This window comes from Nilaparvata lugens, chromosome X (genome assembly GCF_014356525.2).
Source record: "Nilaparvata lugens isolate BPH chromosome X, ASM1435652v1, whole genome shotgun sequence".
Classification (NCBI taxonomy): Eukaryota; Metazoa; Arthropoda; class Insecta; order Hemiptera; family Delphacidae; genus Nilaparvata; species Nilaparvata lugens.
Genome location: NC_052518.1, coordinates 25,287,987 through 25,308,998, shown reverse-complemented (window position 1 = coordinate 25,308,998; position 21,012 = coordinate 25,287,987). Strand labels below are relative to the sequence as shown.

Genomic DNA, 21,012 nt, shown 5'->3' with positions numbered 1-21,012 from the left:
ATTCTAGTTTTTACCCATTCATGATCTACTCATTGTTTTGAAATCAATAAAGACTTGGATACACTGATTTTAAGGATAAATTTATAGAGTGTCCTTAGGAGAAGTGTTTATCAAAAAAAATTTTACACTACGCTCAGTTGAATGTTATCATTTTCATCCATGATTTATTCTCATTCTTTATAACCAACCTTCTTTATTAATACTTTTTTTAAATAACTTCTTCAAATATAAATACACTAAATGCCAAAATATACATTTCCAATCAACTGTTTCCACTAACTATAATAATGAACATTCTCCTCAAAGTTTTCGACGCGCTTTTCAAGCGCGTTTTTAAAAAAGCAGTTTTTCCGTTTTCCGAACTTTCAACTTCACTTGTAATAAGAACAAATTGTAATAAAAGAGAGTTGGTTACATTTCAGAACAGTTATGTACAGTTTAGTGTGAGTTTTGTGCTATTGTATGTGATGTTTACAGCTTTAAAGAAAGTTAGTTGACAGAGCGCAGTGACTTCTGCGCCGCTTCAGTTGCGCATATGCAGAAGTAGGTCAACAGTTGAACGCTATGCTTCGCCAGTTGTCGCATCAGCGATAAGGGAGCTACCCAGTACCCACGCTGCGTTAGCGTTCCAAAAGCGACCTTCCCACTTGTGATTTCCATTCAACTTATCTTTGGGCATAAATTGAGGACCATTACTTTTGTTTGTTTATTTGTGGTCGAGCATATCGTTGAAGGGGATATATAGAGAGGTTATCCACGCGGTGCAGTGTGGAGAGAAGTTGCTGAGCCTCGTCATTGATCTATCCCAAAAGCTGCTTTTCACGACCTCTAGCTTGTCTCCTCCTACAGTATTGATCTCAAAGTCCGTCCCAATGTGAAGCAGGCATATCGTTTTTCACTGTAGTTCCAAGAAGCATAACCACCACTAACCACAACTTCATCAACAATATTTAGGTTTTCCTGGAAATAAAATACAAGCCAAAATAATTTGACGCTCCCAAACGTTAGTAAGTTGTTTTCCATCACGTTTTAAGCCAGTCTCTTTCACAGTTTCTCTCATGAAAACAACTGGCAAAACATTGCTCATGGCTACGTGCTTCTCAGCTGATAGAGAGAGAGTGCTCTCTTACTCTCACTTGCCTTCTCTATCCAACTTATTTTTTTAACAAATTTTTTTCTTCATTTCTATTTTTTGTTTTTAATTTTTTTTTGAAAAATTATATGCGAATGAAAAATGCCAGTGTTTTTTGTCACATCCCAGACCACGTGGTTTAGACATGGAGCCATGCTTATTTGATTATTGATCAAAGAATGAGGTCATTGGAAGGTCTTTGCAATGGAAAAAATTGCCTACTCATGCTCAGTGTACCTCCCTCTAATGGAATGTGACCTATATATCGAGATTACGGAGAAACAATGAAACTCTTTCACTCTTTTTGGAAGTATTGAAAGTTTTGATTCGTGATAAAACTTGGAAAGTAAGTAATTAATTTAGAGATAATATGAAAAATACCAAGTGATATATTTACGAAAATAATTTATGTAATCAAACTTGATAAATATATATTTATAATCGAATCATATTATTTATCTCTGAGCATAATAATTATTCATGATTATGGTACCATTCAAATATTTCGAAATAATTATTGATGATTTTATATATTTCAACTACAATTTTTTTTCAAATTATTTACAATGAATTCTTTGTAAATAATTTCCAGATTTTAATTTAAAAGGAGTCTAACCAGATTCATTCAATTATTTTAAAAAATGCAGAAATTCATGAATTCAAAACCAATTATGAGATTGATGGAAAATTACCTATCACTGACATGTTTCCAAATTAAACACATAATTTTCTATTCTATTTTATCTTTTTATTTTCCCATTATTTATTATTGTGAGAATTTCGAGGGGGGATACATCCACTTATCCCCCCCTTGAATTGCTCTTGTACCATACAATATCAATATAATTAGCCTATATAAAATCATAGGTAATTAGTTATTTAAAAATTATATGGATAAGCTAGTAAGGAATAGTTTAGCAATTGAAAAATCAAAATTTCAGTATTTGGGCTTATATACCTTCCTTGACCTAGTTTTTAATTTATTAATAATATTTAGTTTAAAATAATGGCATTCTTGATTTATCCTTATATTCAATCATGGATACGCAAATTTTACATAGTTACAAGATTCATAGTGGGTTCCACGTTATAATGGCAGTGGAGAAAGATTTGAGAATAGCGTTGCCGATTCTCTGCCTTCCCACTCACCGTCTTCTAAATTAGCTCATACAAATATAACACATCAACAACTGTTTATTCTTGTTAAAAAACAATTATATTTCACTCGTCAAGAAAGTATATTTTTCAATGATTTAATAATAAATTTACATAATTATTGAGATCGAATATTTTGCTAATCAATTATATTTCTACATTTTTAAAAACGATCTGGCAATGTTGCAGAGCAAGAAAAGGATAACACAATGTGCTTTGACGAATGATAGACACCAATGTTAATAAAATGCTATCATTATAACGTGAACCCCACTGTAGTTACAGTATAGTATATTTAGTTACACAGTATAAATAGTTGGGTTGAACTAACCTTCATAGTTGCATGGATTTGAACTTACAAAAAAACGAATAGTTTCATGCTGATGCAGGGAAAGTGGTAAGCTGAGAGAGAAATCTTAACTAAAGCAATGTATCAATAACGGGTATTTTTCTCATAACTGGAACGGACCGAAGAATCTCTTCGTGTTCCATTCATATCATATTTTATTTGGATTTGCCTTTCATATTCAATTGTCAACATCCTTTAGAAAACATTTCCACGTTGACTCCTTTATATAGCAACTCCGTTACAGAGAATTGGAATGCACGCCGGCTACATTTCCCTAAATAAAATAAAATACCAGCATGAGGAAAACTGGCGAAAATACTTTCAAAAATAATAAAATATACTGTCGGCAACAGGAAATGGGAAAATGTTGTTTTTATGAGATTCTATCAATACTGTATCTTGATTCTGAATTTCAAACTTCTCTTTCAAGTTTGAACTTGAAAAGTGCAGATGCAGCAACTAATTCAATGAAGCCTTACATTGATTGCTTTTTCTATGCCAGTCGAAGTCTTTCAACTCCAACATCGTCTCCGGGATCAAAAGCTTGCTACAAATTATTAAAAATACGATCGACTCCGTCAACATCTTTCCGCTTAGAAAGAACTCGTCTTCTTAGAAAGCATGAAAAACTTCAGATTTATTAATCTTGTATCCTGAAACTGCATTTTACTTATTCCAAGATGACGTTGAAAGTCTCATAGTAGCTTATAAACGACAAATGATAGTTATGAAGAATAAAATGAGCTCACTTCTTCAAATTTGAATAAACCAATCACTCTCCCTTATTAATTCTCTATAAATGACAAGATCTCATTAATTTCTTATTCTTCAAAATGGAAGGGAAGGAAATTTCAATTCTTGAGACTATTGTTTCTTAGTGTCTCCTAGTTTCACATTCAAGATCATGATGAATTAATCCTGAAGTGATTGATTGCTGTATATGGAAATTATCTTTACCGATGGAAATTCTCTTTGCCGATTTAGCAATTTGTTGAAGTTAGGAACAAAATAAGTTTGAATGAAAGCCCCACGTTTTTTGAGCTGTGCCCGGCTACTAATGACTTTTCACAAGAGTTTTTAGAATGTTGAACGATGAAGCTTCTCCTGTGTAGTTGGTATGAGCATGTTAATTTCCGTTCAAATTTTCAATTTCCGTGAAAAGCTTTCCACATTTCCATCTTCTCCAAAGCTGAATTTGTTGTTTATAGATCGTTTTGACTTCAAGTTACAGAGAAAATGTTCACCCTCGACTGAATTGTCCATTTCTGTTGGATGGGTAACCACAACGCAACTGAATTATGATTTGGTTCCCACAAAAATCTATAGGTCTTTCATCCTCTTCATCACGTGTTCCATTAGTTACATACTAGTAGTGAAGCCTGAAGCTTATAAGGGCATCAATCTCAGCAAAAAAGATAAATTATTCAAACTAATATAAATATAATATCCATCAACGTGCATATAATATATGCATTCCTTCATTATAGTATAGATGAGATCGCAATTTTTTCGGATTTAGGTTGAACAATATATATACACATATTATGTATATATTATAGTATAGATGAGATCGCAATTTTTGGGATTTAGGTTGAACAATATATATACACATATTATGTATAATTATATTATAGTATAGATGAGATCTATACTACACATAATATGTGTATATATATTGTTCAACTACTATAGATGAGATAGTGAGATCTATATAGATGAGATCTATACTACACATAATATGTGTGTATATATATATTGTTCAACCTAAATCCGAAAAAATTGCGATCTCATCTATACTATAATAAAGGAATGGAGTGACTTATACACGTACGGGATAGGGAATTCACGTCTCAGCTGCTGGACTGATTGACTTGAAATTTTGCACATAGATTCTTAATTCAACTTGACCGAGGATGGTTATAGGCCTATAACCCTTGCGGAGCACGGGTTACCTGCTAGTTATATAATAAATTTCAATCTCTCTACAAATATTAACGTCTTGGATCTACTAATTAGTTCAGATTTTCATTGATGCAAGCTTAACCTAAACTCAGGTAGATAGATTATCCTCCATCATTATCATCCTCATCACCATTGCATAACCATCAGACAAAAAACAATGTTAAATTTATAAATTGTTGACACACTTTTCTGATGTGATGTCATGATACTTCATTAGAAAACTTCTTCCAACGTATTTTAGACTGTTTTTGTTCGCCGTTAGCGAGATAAAAGTATTGTGAGTCTTTTATTCTTATGAAACACTTCCGTATTGAACAATAAATTCATGAAATGCCTCTATTTTCATATAAAAGTGAAATGGCATTGATATTGATCTATCAACCTATTCATCTATTTGATATATCCATTCATTCATAACCAGATCTAACAATCTGTCAAACAAAGAACATTTTAATTCGATTTGTACTTTTAGTTGTACCATTAGATGCTTGAAATGGACAGTATTCTACTTATTACAGATAACTTAGTCGACGTTTATCAAACTTTCTTGACGTTTTGATTTTGCTAAGAAAGTCCAACCCAAAAATGTTTTTGATGCACCAATTTATGAATAATTATCAAATCATTATACAGAGTGGCGCAGAAAAGTTAGTGGAATACTAATGGAATGACATGTTTTAGATGCAATCAATATTTTCCTTCAGTTAAAGTCCAAAAGAACCCCTTCACTTTCAAAGATGGATTGATGTGAGTTTACAGTCTGTTATTGTTGGTACAAGCAAACGGGAAATTTCGAAATTATGTCATTTCCACCAGTAAATTCATGAAACTGATGAGATGACTTGTATTAATAATTCCATTTATGATACAAATCAAAATTTCCAAGAGGATTTCTTTTCTTTCTGAGATGATATCGGAGAATTGTGCCTACATTTGGCATTCATCTATCATCGCCTGTTGTGACTGGTGCATCAAACGGAAAATTTTGAAATGTCGTTTTCATCAATTAACTCATAGAATCAGTAAATTACTAATGAAATTTATCTGTCATGCAATTTATTATCTTACAATTATGATGTTTAAATTTCAAAAACTGTGTTGCAAATCTTGGGGAAAAGGCAGTAATTTCGTTCGAAATGTTCTTTCATAGTTCATTTATTGTAGGACGTGTACTGTGCTTCTTGTCTAAGATATCCTTATAGGGACGTTCAAGACGTCTTTTTTATGAAATGCTCTCACCGCTATTGCACGTTTAAAAACCAGTCCAATGGTCTTCGATTACTAAATGACAATTTATTCACATCAATGGTGCAACATTTTGAACATATAGGCCTACCGACTCTACAGAGCTGCCAACTGTTACATTCATTTCTCTGCACCACCCTGTATTAGGTCATACTAACTAATATAACTGCTGATGGAAACTGATGAAGAAATCAAGTGAATCACCCAACAGCTAGTTCTTGTATGAAGGACTGCTATACAGTTAAATTGTTTTGACACATAGATTTTTAATTGAATTAATGCACTAGATACTTCAAGGATTTGCCCTGAAATGAAAAAAATAAATGTCAATTTCAAATAAATGTGAGTTCATGATAATTTCCATGAAATTGGGGTTGATTGGAGGTTAAGAGAAATTGAGAAGAATATTATAACTATGGAACTAAGAGAGAATATTCAGCAACCTTTTCCTTAATTCTCAGAATCTGCCTCCATTATTCTTGAGAATAAATTGAGAGAGGAGAGGTGTGATTGGGTGTTAAAAGGGCTCTTTTGTGTTCATAATGCTCCAGCACTTTTGTCATTCATTATTAAGCACAAGAAGAAAGGTGTCACCAAGTTGAAATTCTGGAAACAAGATACTGTAGTGAGACGTCATGTCTCAAACTCAATAAGAAGGGAAGTGGAAAGTGCATTCTGTCTCAGCGTGAAAGGAATCAATTTAAGCCACTCCCGTGTTGATGGCTACCATTAGACGTTGAGGCACTCACACAGACTCACAGCCTCACAGCCTCACAGCCTCACAGCCTCACAGCCTCACAGCCTCACAGCCTCACAGCCTCACAGCCTCACAGCCTCACAGCCTCACAGCCTCACAGCCTCACAGCCTCACAGCCTCACAGCCTCACAGCCTCACAGCCTCACAGCCTCACAGCCTCACAGCCTCACAGCCTCACAGCCTCACAGCCTCACAGCCTCACAGTGAGCGCCGATGCTAAATGAGCTGACAGGAATGTACAAAAGATGACTTGCTGCCAATTTTCATCCATCAGTTTCCATCCTTCACTTTGTTTCTTTCTTCTTGAATAAGAGCGAACAAAGGCGCACAGAATGAGAACGGGAAATATGAAGAAAAAAGTTATAATGGCAAGAAGTGACCGCCTGGTGAAAAAAGTCAATGAGAAAGTGTTGAAGAGTTATGTGGGTGTGAAATATGGAGTGAGTTCAAGTGTGATATCATATTAGATTGAATTATATTTCTCAATTGATGATGATGATTATGAATTACAATATTATGAACATGTTGCCTTGGTGAATCTTAAGAATAAAGTATATAGTATCAATCAGTATATAGTTTATAAATTATACAATTAATTATTATTCAATGAATTTAAAAAACTATAAACAAAATAATCATTAAATAATATGATGATAAGATACAAAAACTGAGAATTCCAAACACTTCTTCTCTGAAAACTATATGCGATGATATCATTCCCTTTAACACTTGACCGGGAAGTAATAGCAAAATTCACTCGATTTGAATGAAAACGATTTGATAATGTTGAAAACGACTAATTTATTAATACAATTTGAGATACTAGTTTCGGTTGCTACACCATTATTAATCTCTAGTGAACTGAAAGCTTGAACATTGAACAGCAGAATATAATATTACCGATAGTATGAGAGAAGCCCTCGATTGGCCATTATAGCTGTTGACCAATGACAGTATAGCTCAACCTTCATTGTACAACAGCTGATGACCGTAGTAGAGCTTCTCCCATACTGTGTATACTGCTACTCGATGTTCAAGCTTTCAGTTTACTGGAGTGTAACAAATGGAGAACGAATCTCAAATTATTTAAATAAGTTATTGGTTCTGAGAATACCAAATACTTCCCATTTAAAATGGATATTCACTACAACATAAACATCACAACAACACAGAAAGTACGGCTCAACTCACACTTATGTGACTCAGGCCGAGAAGAGACTTGACTCTAGTCGAGAGCATGTGTTTTCAATTGGTGGCAGTCGGGGAGACTAGAGTCGACTGGTCTGAGTGTCACCATTTGGAAACACATGCTCTCGTCTAGAGTCGAGTCTCTTCTCGACCTGAGTTGCGTAAGTGTGTGTTGAGCCTACGTGTTTACTGGAATAAATTTTATTCGAAGGTTAACCTCATTAGACCGTGGATTCAAAATTCCACTTGAAACCTTAAAATAGAAAAAATAATCAACAGAATAACATTACTATACACAGAAAGCACCTGATTTAATTCAAGCTACAAATAATAGTTCATTAAAATGATTCTAACATGTGCTTAAATTTTTCACCTAAGAGATAGATACTAAATCCTCATCAGACCAAATAACACTGGGTTACTCTTTAGTACGAACCTCAATATTGACTAGCTCGATCAACCCAAGAAAACGTTATGTTGCCACTTGCCACTTTCCACTTTCCACTGGATTGCGTGGAATCCACCCCCCGCTTCCCCCGCATCACCATCACAGATGTAGAATTGATCAGCGCCGTTCAGTTCAATATCCTCATTCCAGCTGTACTCCACATCATCCCTTTTCAACAACTTCACTTTCATTCCACAGTTTGTCCGTTTCTTACGTCAAATCTTTGACAGCACCTCACTGCCTCCAACTCCTTGTCTTAGGTTTCTGCCCTACATAAATCAGTGAAATTTTTTTGTGAATCTCATCCTCCAATTCAGGCAACTTCTGCACATTTCTACTTGTTACAAATGATACGGCATTCAATTCAAAATTCTCAGCCCAAGTTGGCCACCTACAACTATTCTTCTTAATTACAACCTGATAATCGTTAATTCATTTTATGATTCCCTGAGAGGGATGTCATCTCGAGAAAAATCTTATGACATTTGAATTTTTTGTTTGTTATCAATTATATGGTTGAATTTGGTCATCAACCCAATCGGGTATTAGAACACCCTCAAGTCTCAAAGATTAAAGTCTTGAAGTTTCTTTCTGCCCAAACAGGTTTTTGTAACCTTTGGGATTATTTTCCATGTATATTTGATTTTTTGTAATGTTCTTCAGGGTATGATTGTGATTTTTTAGTTATATGGTAATTATTGTTTCAGTGACTATGGTAATTTCATGCTCTGTATATATTGTAAAAATGGAAAATAAATTGATTTGAAATAAAAAAAATAAAATATTAATCAACTTAAAGCACAACCAATAAAAAATATAATTATCAATAAAAATATCACCATCATTAAAGATGTGAGGTCTTGTTTTTTATGTCACTTTTTAGAAAATCATCTCAATTTTTCAGTAAAATGAGTATCTACTAACACATACAACATGGAACAGAACATTGAATCGTTCAAAAACTATTTCCTTCTTCTCCTGCCTAGGAAGAATTTATCGCAAGAGAACACAGAATTTGCAAAAAAAAACTTTTCTGGAAAAACCAGAGCAAGTTTAGCACAAAATAACGTGAATATAAGAATATGCGAAAGAAGTTACCTATCTTGAAGAAAAAAGTAATAATCTACCAGGACTTTATTATTGTAACAAAGAAAATTTAAACCCAGAATGGGAAGCCTTGTTTGAAGATTCTATTCACAATAGTACTACTTGTATAAATTTTACTTGACCAATTTTTTCACGGAAAGGGTTAATTCTGGAACATTCTAAGAAATTGGAACATAGTTGTTGAACGACAATATTCGAGTGTGATGCAATTTGATGTAATTTAACTTTTGATGAGTTTATTATGCATAATATTTGTTTGAAGTACATGTAGCTGTGGAGCTGAAACATATATATTATATCAACATAACGCAAATGTCATTTCTTTGGAGAAGCATTGCCTAGAATACTTGAAGGTCACTCGATTTAAACTCAATTCAAATTGATTGCATTACACTTAATTCTATTAATTCATCGTTGTTTGTCATCAATACCTGAAAAAAATAGTAATGAAGTATGTATGAAAGAAAAACTAAGACGAGACGAGAAGGTAAAAGTAATAGAGTTTTCAAAGTGAGTATGACATTTGTGAGGAATAATACTATAATGGTAGCAAAAAGTGCACAAGATAGTCTTCAGATGAAGTAGTAGCACTTTTAAAATGAACTCTTTCCATTTCTACTCTCTCCAGGATGTGATCTTCAAGAATATAGATGGAAGTGTGTGGGAGACGAAAATTGTTATTTGTGTGACCTATGATGGTTGTAGCTGTTTACAGTCTCGGTGCTATTCCATGAAAAGAGAATTTTCCACCGTAGATGGAAGGAGAATAATAGTCACCCTTCAATAAGTAGTGAGCAACTGGCTTTTCATTTTCAGTAAGCGATGGTTTATTGAGAGCGCTGCAAAAGGTAACCGTAACGAGATGAAAAGTAACTTGGTGGTTTTGTGTGGGTCGGATGGTGAGGGGATTTGAAGGGGGTTGCCGCAGGGCTTTTCTGTTTCAAAATATTCCATCGGTGAGAGCGATGTGATGGTCATGAGAGAACAGACTTCTGAACTTAAACATTGGCGTCAAGTTGTACCGTAGTCGTTTTATCAAGCTGACCACACAACCGAGAAACTTCTCACTTCACTTTATATTTAATGATATCAACATCATCAACTCATTATATTCCAACTTCATAATTATCTGAATTTCTCTCTAGATAATCCAGTCGATTTAATACTTAAATAAGCAATAATTATCGATCAATAATGTCTTCAATCCAATTTATTAGTAGCCTACGTGATTAATGATTTATTAAGGGCTATTAGAAATACTCGGCAACAAAATCAAGCACATTATCATGATTGAATTATGAAACTTCTGGTTACTCTTTACAACATAACTTTTAACTTTCCAACGTCACCTCTGAATAATTTTCTATACTACTATAATAGAATTCAATCTTGTTGTTTCTGAAATTGATCTACTGTCCCTTGTAATCATTTTATGACATGTTTTTACCTTTCTTGAAATGAGAGTTGAATGTTGCTATTGATATTGATGAGCGATAGTGATAAACCAGTGAATGATACATTGAAGCTTCCCAAAAGAAATACACGAAACAAACAACTCAAGTTGTACGAAGACATCGGTTCGCTAGAATATGTTTTAAATTTCCACCTTTTTCTATTCTCACGTGAGCTGGTTCTTGAAAATATACAAAACCTTCTTGGAGAGTTACGCGGTACTTTGTACGAAACGAATACTCTTTCCTCTCAAATCCTCAACTAAATGGAAATGCTAAGAATATATCAGCTGTTTTATATATTTGGGTTTATTATATTAATGAATAATTATTGTCTGCTAGACAAGCTGTGCACCACGCTTTTGGAAACTTTCTATTTTACTTTCTATTTAATGACATTTTTACAAAAAAATTCTATTTGGATGCTAGGATGTAGTATCAAGCTACATAGAAGGAACAAATTTCTAAGGAATAGACTTTTTATAATTTTATTTTTACTTTTGAGATATGAGCGCCCTAAGTTGGCCGCTAGTTTTTATCTCAAGAAGTATATGATTTCTCAGAATATCAATTGTAGGGGTTTGTATACGATTTCGAAAAAAAACCAATTCACTTTATCTATTAAATTGGAATACATTTTCCTGGAATTGATATCCTGAGAAACAAAATATGTTGTGAGATGGACAATATCTTGAAGAATATATATCCTCAAAATTTCATGAATTGAGGAATTTGCAACCGATTCCGAAATGATTCTCCCCCAAGATTCCAACCTTGGGCGCTCATATCTCAGAATTTAAAAATTATGGGATTAGATTTTCCTTGGAAATCACTTTCCTTGAAGTAGTAGTGAACTCTTTCCTTTCCTACTCTCTCCAGAATGTGATCTTCAAGAATATAATAATAATAAATCAATTTATTTGTTCATGAAAGACATACAAATAGAGTTGAACTTATATGAGATATTCTTGTGCATGTTAAAATTTCACATCATACAATAACTACATTTTTGAATATACTTATAGAATAAACAAGGAGACAAATTGAAAACAAGTACTATATTTATATATGTATGATTAATACAGCTGGAACAAAACAATCACGAATTGAATAAGGAGCACTGGTAGTAGTCTATTTAGTAGTGGACACCAATTATTAACCTTATTATCTTATATCACATAGAAGAAAAATATCACAGATTGAATTACATATCACATATCATTTCTCTTATCTATAAAGACTTCACAATGTAAAGAAAAACTCTATCTTCTCCTCTGAAAGATTTGACAACAGTACCATCAAGCTGTCCTCATTATTAACTATATTTTGGTAAAATTTACCTAAAAATTGAATTCTACAGCATCTGTACATAGGACAGCGCAACATAAAATGCTCCAGAGTTTCCAACTCCCTGTAATTACATAAAGAACAATTCTTGAAGAAAGAGTCTATCTATGTTCCTCTATCTCTGAACAAATACATACCCTATCCGATGCCAGGCGCAGCTGAGTTACGATTCTTGTTCTAGCAAAAAGTGATTTCATGTTAAGTTGCTCTCCTAAAGTGAAAGAAGGATTTATTTTCTTATAAAGAGGACAGGTTGCCGACACTAGAGCTGATTGTACGTCTGACAGTCTTAAAAATTCTGAATATTTCTCAGGAATATCTGATAATGAGATTTCGAGTAAATTTTGAAGAGATAATATATTTGCTATTTCAGACTTTTCAGAATTTTGGTATCCAGACTTTTCTATGAGACTTCCCACTTGAACCAACCAGTTCCCCGATAAATTAGCTTTACCTTCTTCAATTTCCGCCAACCTAGCCAAGGTATTAATACAAATGTTGGGGTATCTATGGTTAGACATCGAGAGTACTCTTTTTACAAAATGCAAGCTTCTACAATACACGAAATGCCCTAATTTGAATCTATCCATTTCCAAACGTACCCCCAACTTGGTGAACATTGGCTCAGGAAGAAAAGTTTTTTCATGAAATGTAATTGAACTTTTTCTAATAATTCAACGTTTTGGAATCCCCATACTTCAGAGCCATACATCAAAGCAGGCAGAACAACAGAATCGTACAGTTTCATTTTACTCTCCCAGACATTTGACTTAGCCTTTCTAAGAATATTGATAATTGACTTGACCTTCGTCTTAATTGACCTACCATGTTGTCGAAAATTTCCATCAGCGCTAAAAATAACCCCTAAATACTTGTACTGTCTGACTATTTCAATCTTTCTTCCTCCTAACCAGAATGCCAAATTTTTCTTTAAACCTCGTTTGTGAAAAGGTACTATTTTCGTTTTTTCTATATTCACAGTAAGCTCTTTTCTGTATAGGGCTACTTTTATAGAAAGAGAAAGAAAAATAAAAATCTTAGAAATATTTAATCACAACATGTTTCGGACATTGATGCCATTTTTGGTATTTTTGGTATCAATGTCCGAAACATGTTGTGATATATTAAATATTTCAAAAAGGGTACTAAGATTTTTCTTTTTCTTTCTATTTCACAGTAAGCTGTTTGAATTTACAATATTCTGAGAGGCATTTTATTTTCTTTCTCAGATCTGACTCGCAATCGGCGACAATCACTATATCATCTGCGAAGAGCAGCATCAATATGTCTTCTTCTCTGTTCATTCTGATGCCACTGAACCCCCTCGCTCTAAAAAGGCTATCAATATCTCTCAAATAGAGGGAGAAGAGAAGCGGGCTGATTGAATCCCCCTTCAAAATGCCTTTTGTGACCGGAATAGGTTCAGATTCTTCCGTCCCATTTTTTTTACTTATTATGATCGTAGCTGAAATATAAATTCCTCGTATTATACTTAAGAATTTTGAGCTGACTCCTGCCCATCCTAAATCATACCATAGGAGCGAATGCGGAACAGAATCGAACGCGGACGCAAAATCAATGTATAAAGCAAACAGTTTTCTTTTTCTCACATGTACCTGGCAATAAATTAGTGTTTGAAGTGCGAAAATATTATCAGAGCAAGTACGACCTTTACGAAAACCATTCTGGCATTCCGGCAAAACCCTGCTACTCTCCGTCCAAATTGTCAGCCTTCGCTCCAGCATAATTGTGAAAAGTTTCAAGCCACTATAGATCAGAGCTATACTTCTGTAATTTTTCGGGTCCAATCTATTGACTTTCTTGTACAGAAAAAACATTTCTATTTTCGTCCATTCACAACCACTCTCTAACCAAACTTCTGGTAGGGCCTTATACAATTCATAACGAATTCCGTCATTTCCTGGAGCTTTCCTATTTTTCGACCTTTCAATTGCTTTAGTTAATTCACTTAAATCGAATCCACTTTACAGATAAGAGTGAAGAGCATCCTGGAAAAAGTAGTTTGCATTTTCCGCCTCTTCGTTTCCATCCTGTCGATATTTATTTTTTAGTAATTTCACCCAATTTTCTAATGGAATATTATTATCATTATGCTGCTTCCCAGAAATCCCTATTGCTTTTCACCTCAGTAAATTTAATTCTCAATCTATCAAAGTACTGAACTCTTTTCTCATTTAGCAAAACTTTGTGATTTTTTTTTTGCAGATATTCTTCTAAGAAGTCATGAACGAAGTTATGCCTTTTCGATTTCCTATAAAGAGCACGCAATATTCTTCTACCCTCGTTACAATGCCTGTAATACCATGTTTTATTTTTAAATTGGAAATTATTACAGTTTAATTTTACCATATCACTACTTTCAGCTGCTGTATACATTGCTCCTGTAACTGTCTCGAACATAGTATCTACATTCAATACATCCCATTCTATCAGATCATGAAACTCCTACATGCTGTTGTAAAATTTCAATATACTCTCCTGCCACATATTATCCATTTATTCGCATCCACTCCCGACGCAACTTGCATCTGATTAGGAGACAAATCGACAATTATTGGGAGGTGGTCAGACGTGAGAACAAAATTGGATACTCGAATGTGTTCAATACAATTTATATTAATCAATATGAGGTCAATTACGCTACTACCCCTACCGCTATGACATGTGTATTTTGCTGGGTCGTCGCTTAAAGATCTACCAGTGAGTAGAGTAAACATATTATTCTCCATCAATTCTACCAGCCTATGACTGTATCCGCTGATTCTTTTTATTGCAGGACTTTCTCTTGGCAGATAAAGTTGATTGAGCAACAATTGTTAAGTTCTCCCACTCTCACGTTAAAGTCTCCCCCCACTATGACCATGTTATTCATCAACAGTGTTTCCCACTTTTCGAATACTTCTGAATCAAGACATTGTGCTATCTTATCTAGTTTAATACAATTGACCTACGATAAATTTCCGTCTGTTGACTGTTATGCTTGCCAATATCAATTCACTTCTAGATTCAATAATATCTACCTTTAAATCATATTTTATCAACATTAGTAGCCCCCCACTAGCTCTACCTCTAGCAGCTGTCCTAACTGCTGCTCTCTCTGATATCAGTTTAAACCCGTTCACATTCAACGAATCAATCTCGCCTAGCATCCAAGTCTCACACAAACAAATAACTGAAATGTCGTGTACATAGGCTCTTTGATTTGCATCCAAATTTTAAAAATTAGAAGTACCCTGACTATTCCAAAACATAATATTAAATGGCTTCTCATTCCTTTTTGAAAGTTCATCTGAATTCAAAAAAATATTTCTAATTTCATTATTGTTAGGCTACTACCACTACTACTATTAATAAATTCACAAGTACTATTGTTTATAACTGACACAGTCACTGTTCCACCAACTGCTGCTAGCTATGAAGTCCTCTCAGTTGGGGGTTTCACCCTTTGTTGACTTCTTGTTAGACAACCTGCCTCGAGCCACTGCTTCATCACTCTCTGGACCGGCTGCTTTGGTCGTTGTTCGCGGTTTACATGTGAAGCTTCATGCGTCTCGATTTCTGGCAGCGGATCTTCAGCTCCTTCACTCGAAACAGGATATCTCTCTTGAAGATTGTTATCGCTCGAACTTCCCATGTAGTTTGCTGATCCTCTACCAGACGAAGTCCCCTCATATGATGTGTTTGGTTTATTGTTTCTTACTGGGGTCAGCTGGATTGGTGACTCAAGTAATTTGTTCTCTCAGGCTGTGAGCTGTTATTCACTGTATTCTCCTCACTTATTCTTTCTGCTCTCTTTTTATTCACATTCATCTTTGATTGCGGTTTTCCAGGAAAAACAAAATTCTCCAATTGCTTATTTTCTTCAATTTTGTCTATATCTGTTAGCGTGTAGAAACTGCCATTGACCAAAATTCTGTCATAATTAACATGTGTGGAGTGGCCTAGTTGTTTCAAACGTTATGAGTAGGCTAATAACTTTTTCCTTGTCATTCTTATTTCATAGGAATAATCTTCAGATACTTTTATTCTTGTTCCTGCTAATATTCTCTTACTCTCAAAACTTCGAGTTTCTTTTTGAAGCTCAAAAATCGCATCTTTGTTTGTATTTGTTTTGTAACGTAAGATGTAAAATAAAATATCAAATATCAAATATCTTCCTAGTCTATGAGCTCTTTCTATATCTTCTGGTCTCAGCTTCACTCTCATTTTCTCGGTGATCAAATTTGCGGCCTCACCTGTTCTTTACCCTACTCGTTCTCTAACACCAAAGAAAATCAGGTTTGACCTTCTTGAATAACTCTCGAGGTTTTCAATCTTACGTCGCAGGAAAATGTTTTCTTCTTCAAGCGTTGATATTTTCCCTTTAAGCTCTTGAGTTTCCTTCCTGGCATCGCCGATTTCCTTTGTTATTTTTCCCACTGAGTCTTTAATCACTCCTACATCTTTACACACACTGTCCAAGCATTCAAGTCTAGCCCATAAATCGTGAAGAGTAACTTCAGTTTCCGGACCTGGGTTTAACTCAACGCCACCAATAATCAAAATCGATGTAATTACCAAAAACCATGAAAATCTGTTCACAAAGTAAAAAGAAGACACTGATTTTACAACTTTTATAAAGTTTTTACTATGAAAGAAACCAACTCGCGCGCGGTAACTTGCAGCGTCAATCATTGCTTTCTGAAAACAGAGCTAAGAAAACACGACCGTTCGGCTCAATATCTCAAACTCAACTTCATCTTCAAGAATATAGCTAACTTGATAAATAATTTTGAAAATGTCATCAGTGGAAAGTTCCCAAAAGAGTGGTCATGGCCTCAAAAAGTACAAGGCTCAATAGGCTACCTACTGCCATCTACCTATGAATTTCAGAAGTAACCCTCATTTTGAATTGTTGACCAATCAAGAGAAAGGAGGCGTAGCATGTTATCTCTGTAGGCGTATCTGAAATGTTGTCCGTGATTGGTCAACACTGTTGTTCTAGTTCTTGTGATTCTTATTCTTTGATCTGCTACGTCTAATTTTTCATTCATCTTCCATCAATCTTCTATTTTGATCCATTATTCCTTCATTCTATACAATTATATTCATATAGTTTCATATTTCCTGCCACTTTCTTGTCTCTATCTAGATTTTCTTTCTGTATATTTTTACTTATTTCCTCTAATTCAATAATGAGAGCGAAGGATATGGATATAAAGAAAATATATTTATAGATTGATACATAAATATATGATAGATTATCATAAATAAAAGATAGCATAAGAATATATATCATGGTATAAGGCGTTTATATTCCAAATTTCACTGTTAACCCACGCCGATAGTTCTGGTAGTTCATTTTCATGGAGCTATGTGACGCTGGTAGTCTTTCATACAGTGCCCTTCTTACACTTTCACCCGGCAAAAACATTAATCGACAGTAATCGGTTTGAGTTGTCAAAATCGGCTTGAAATTTCGAACATAAACGACCATGGTATATTATCTTCTAATGCCATCTTTTATCTATTGACCCAATGGTAAATGAGCCAACTGAGACATAGAGGGGATTAATCATCGCTTGACTGTATAATTTCAGCTCTTCAATTTCATCTAATATCAACTTCTTCAGTTCATGGAAACACTAAAGCCCGCTGTGAACTGTGAACTTCTATATAGTTATCAAGTGATAAAGGATATCAAGAATTTAGTGCTTCCTTATTCAACCATTAGTTTAGTGATACACGAATCATAGAAATGGTTTGAGAAAGGAACAACATCAATTGTTAAATAATAACTAGAAAGAATATCAAATACATTCAACAGACATCTGTGATAGCCTGTGTTTTACTGATGATGATTTGATCAGTTTATGACTTGTGCATAGGTTGAGCGATGAAAGAGACAGACGATGCCAGACGGAATAGTACTAAGTCTGGACCGGTGTAGCGATAGCAGACTGAAGCTGCGACCTCTGAATTGGAAAAGATGAAACTTTAAAAGTGAATGTCTCATGCGAAAATATTAAGCACGTCCATTTTATGGCGTGGCTCCCCTGAGTGATTAGACTAGTTGAGTAGGCCTATAGTATGAGAACTTCTCTCTAAGCCAATACTTTCTGGGTGCACACTATTAATATATTTCACTTATCCCAATTACTTTTGAATTCATTATACTGTATGACGTTGAAATGAAATTACTTTTCTATTTCATGACGTGACGAAGTTTGGACTTTAATGTCCACTCTACCATTTAGCCACGAACTACTAAATATTGAAGTTGCATCGACATATGAGGCTGCTGGATATGGTTTTGTTTCATAACTACATAAAGTATGCAATTTACAAGCTCTAATAGCGGTAACCTAATATTTTGCTCTATCCTATGAAATGTTCATACTATAAAGATGGATTATCACTATGGATAAGGACCTGCAATAAGAATTAATCTATCTTCCCACTTCCCACTATACTCATACTCTGTAATGTTCCACCATCTCAAGGATAACGTTATAATCGACCCCCAATCGATAATGTCCCCCAAATTACAAACATATGACTCTTGTATACTTGTATATACTATATGTATACAGTACATTGCTGTATCTACAGTTTACAGTATATTGTAGTATCGACAGTATAATGCAGTATCTACAGCATTACAGTATATTTATTTATTCATTTTCTTTAAATACAAAGGCTCACAGATATCAAAAAGAACCTTATTTACACAATTAAATGAAACAACAATTTAACTTATATACATTATGAAATATAGTAAATAAAGAAAAGAAAGCAAAAAGCATTTACACAGTTGAAATAATCAAATTAATTTCATTATTATAAAGAAAAATGTGAAAAGAGAAAAGGTAGAACAATCCTTTCCAAAGGTTCTAGAGAAAAATACAATTGAAAAAAACTATTTAAAGATTACAGGAAAGGGAATAATAATAACTAAAAAAAAAAAAAGCTAAGTAAACAGAAAAAGAAAAGTCTTAAACTAGGAGAGTTCCAGCCAGAGTTTACAAAACATATTGCTGTATCTACATACTAAAGTAGAGCCTCTATAAATTTTAGTTGAAAGGACCAAGCTCTTACTACCAATTATAAATGGTAGGTGTAAGGTATTGAGAAAACCATATGATGATTGGAACGTTGCTATGGATTTAGAGTAAAATAGTTTCGTTCTTGGTCTGGTCTAATGGCATCAAGTTAATTATGTATTTTCTTTTAATCAAGTAAATAAACGAATACTTTACAAAAAACAAGAAAAGGAAAGGTATGAAGTTCCGTCGAACTACGACGGAAGTTCGTTCCCTGAATTTGGGTAAACTACCCGATTTTAATCTTCAATCGGAAGATTGGAATATTTACGAAGAATTACAAAAACAATTTTTTGAAGTCAACGCGATTCTAGAGGTTCGTAAAGTTTCTGTTTTAATTACGTTTCTAGGTACTGAGGCATACAAGTATTTAAGGGATCTATGCGTACCAGACTTACCAAAAAACAAGAGCTACCAAGAGGTTTGCGAGATTATGAGAATCCAATTTTCACGTAGAGTTTCTGTTTACAGAGAACAAATCGATTTCTAAAAAAGTGACCTAAACTAATCTAAAACAATGACCAGAAGACGATTTCAAAAGCTTGGTACGCTATAGTAAAGAAACAGTCTACTATGTGTGATTTTGGGTCTAGATTGGAGGAGGCTCTGAAGGTTAAATTTGTTTGTGGTTTATTGGAGAGAAGTATAAAGGACCGATTATGTGAAGAGCAACCTAACAACAGAACGTTGGAATTATATGAGTTGTCAAGAGAAATAAGCCTCAGTAGGAAAATCTTAAGGGTGGGACTTGATCAAGTTTCAACGTCAAGGTTTAAGAAAAGTAATAAACACTGGGAGATAAACTAGTTCGGAATGACCGCATAAATTACTGTGAGGTATGTGGGAACAATTCACACAATTCGGTGACTTGTAAATACAAGGAATATAGATGTAGAATATGTAAGAGGGTAGGTCATTTGCCAAAGGCTTGTCCAAGCAGGAATGTGGAAAGGGTTGAGGATACTAAAGCACTAAAGCACTCAAATGTGAAACTGAAATCTTTTTCTAATCAAATAATAGGATCCTTATCAGTGGATGTGGAATGGCTTAACAAAACATCCAATTGTAATTTATTAGTAGTGGCTGAATCAAGCCAAGGTTTGATAGGCCGTGATTGGCTTCAGAAATTTGATTGGTTAAGATCAGAAGAAATAAAAAATGTTGAATCATCAGGAGGAAATTTACAGAAATTGATTTCAAACCATCCACGCTTATTCTCCAAAGAATTGGGTAGTTATGAGTTTGGAAAAATTGCACTCAAGGTAAAACCTGGAACTACTCCTATTTTGTGAAAACAAGACCTATTCCTTTTTCTTTCAGAAATGAAGTGGATGAGGATAATTGAGAAAATTGACTATTAAACCTAGGGTAACCTTCTTGTCCCTCTTTTGAAGGAAAATGGGAAATTGAGGTTATGTGAAAACTGCAAAATAACAGCTAACCCTCATTTGGAAGGTGGGCCATCCATTACCCAAAATTGAAGAAATATGGGCCACTCTGCAAGGTGGTCAGGAATTCTCGAAATTGGATCTATTTAAAGCTTACAAACAATTAGAAAAGAAGAGGGAAAAATGTTATCAGCTTGGTCCTAACGCACTCACAAGGGCGTCGAGAATCGGTTGACTTTTGGTTCAAAACCAGCTGTAGCCATTTTTCACAAGAGAGTTTGAGAGAATTATGCAACGCTTAGAAGGCTTTGTTAACTTCATGGATGGTATAATTATAACAGGCCTAACACGAGATGAGCATTTGAGGAATTTGGAGAATG

At 34.3% G+C, this 21,012-nt stretch overlaps 1 protein-coding gene across 3 annotated transcripts in view; it reads left to right on the top strand.

Moving 5' to 3' along the window:
- LOC120354927 (MOB kinase activator-like 2) overlaps positions 1–21,012 on the top strand; it is a 218,140-nt gene that overhangs the window by 88,847 nt on the left and 108,281 nt on the right. The window contains exon 1 of one of the 3 annotated variants that reach the window (XM_039443070.1): positions 571–1,478. The exons of the other annotated variants lie outside the window; for them this stretch is intronic. The gene's annotated coding sequence lies outside the window, so the exon portion shown is untranslated. Of the gene's footprint in view, positions 1–570; positions 1,479–21,012 lie in introns of those variants that run through there. 3 annotated transcript variants of the gene reach the window in all.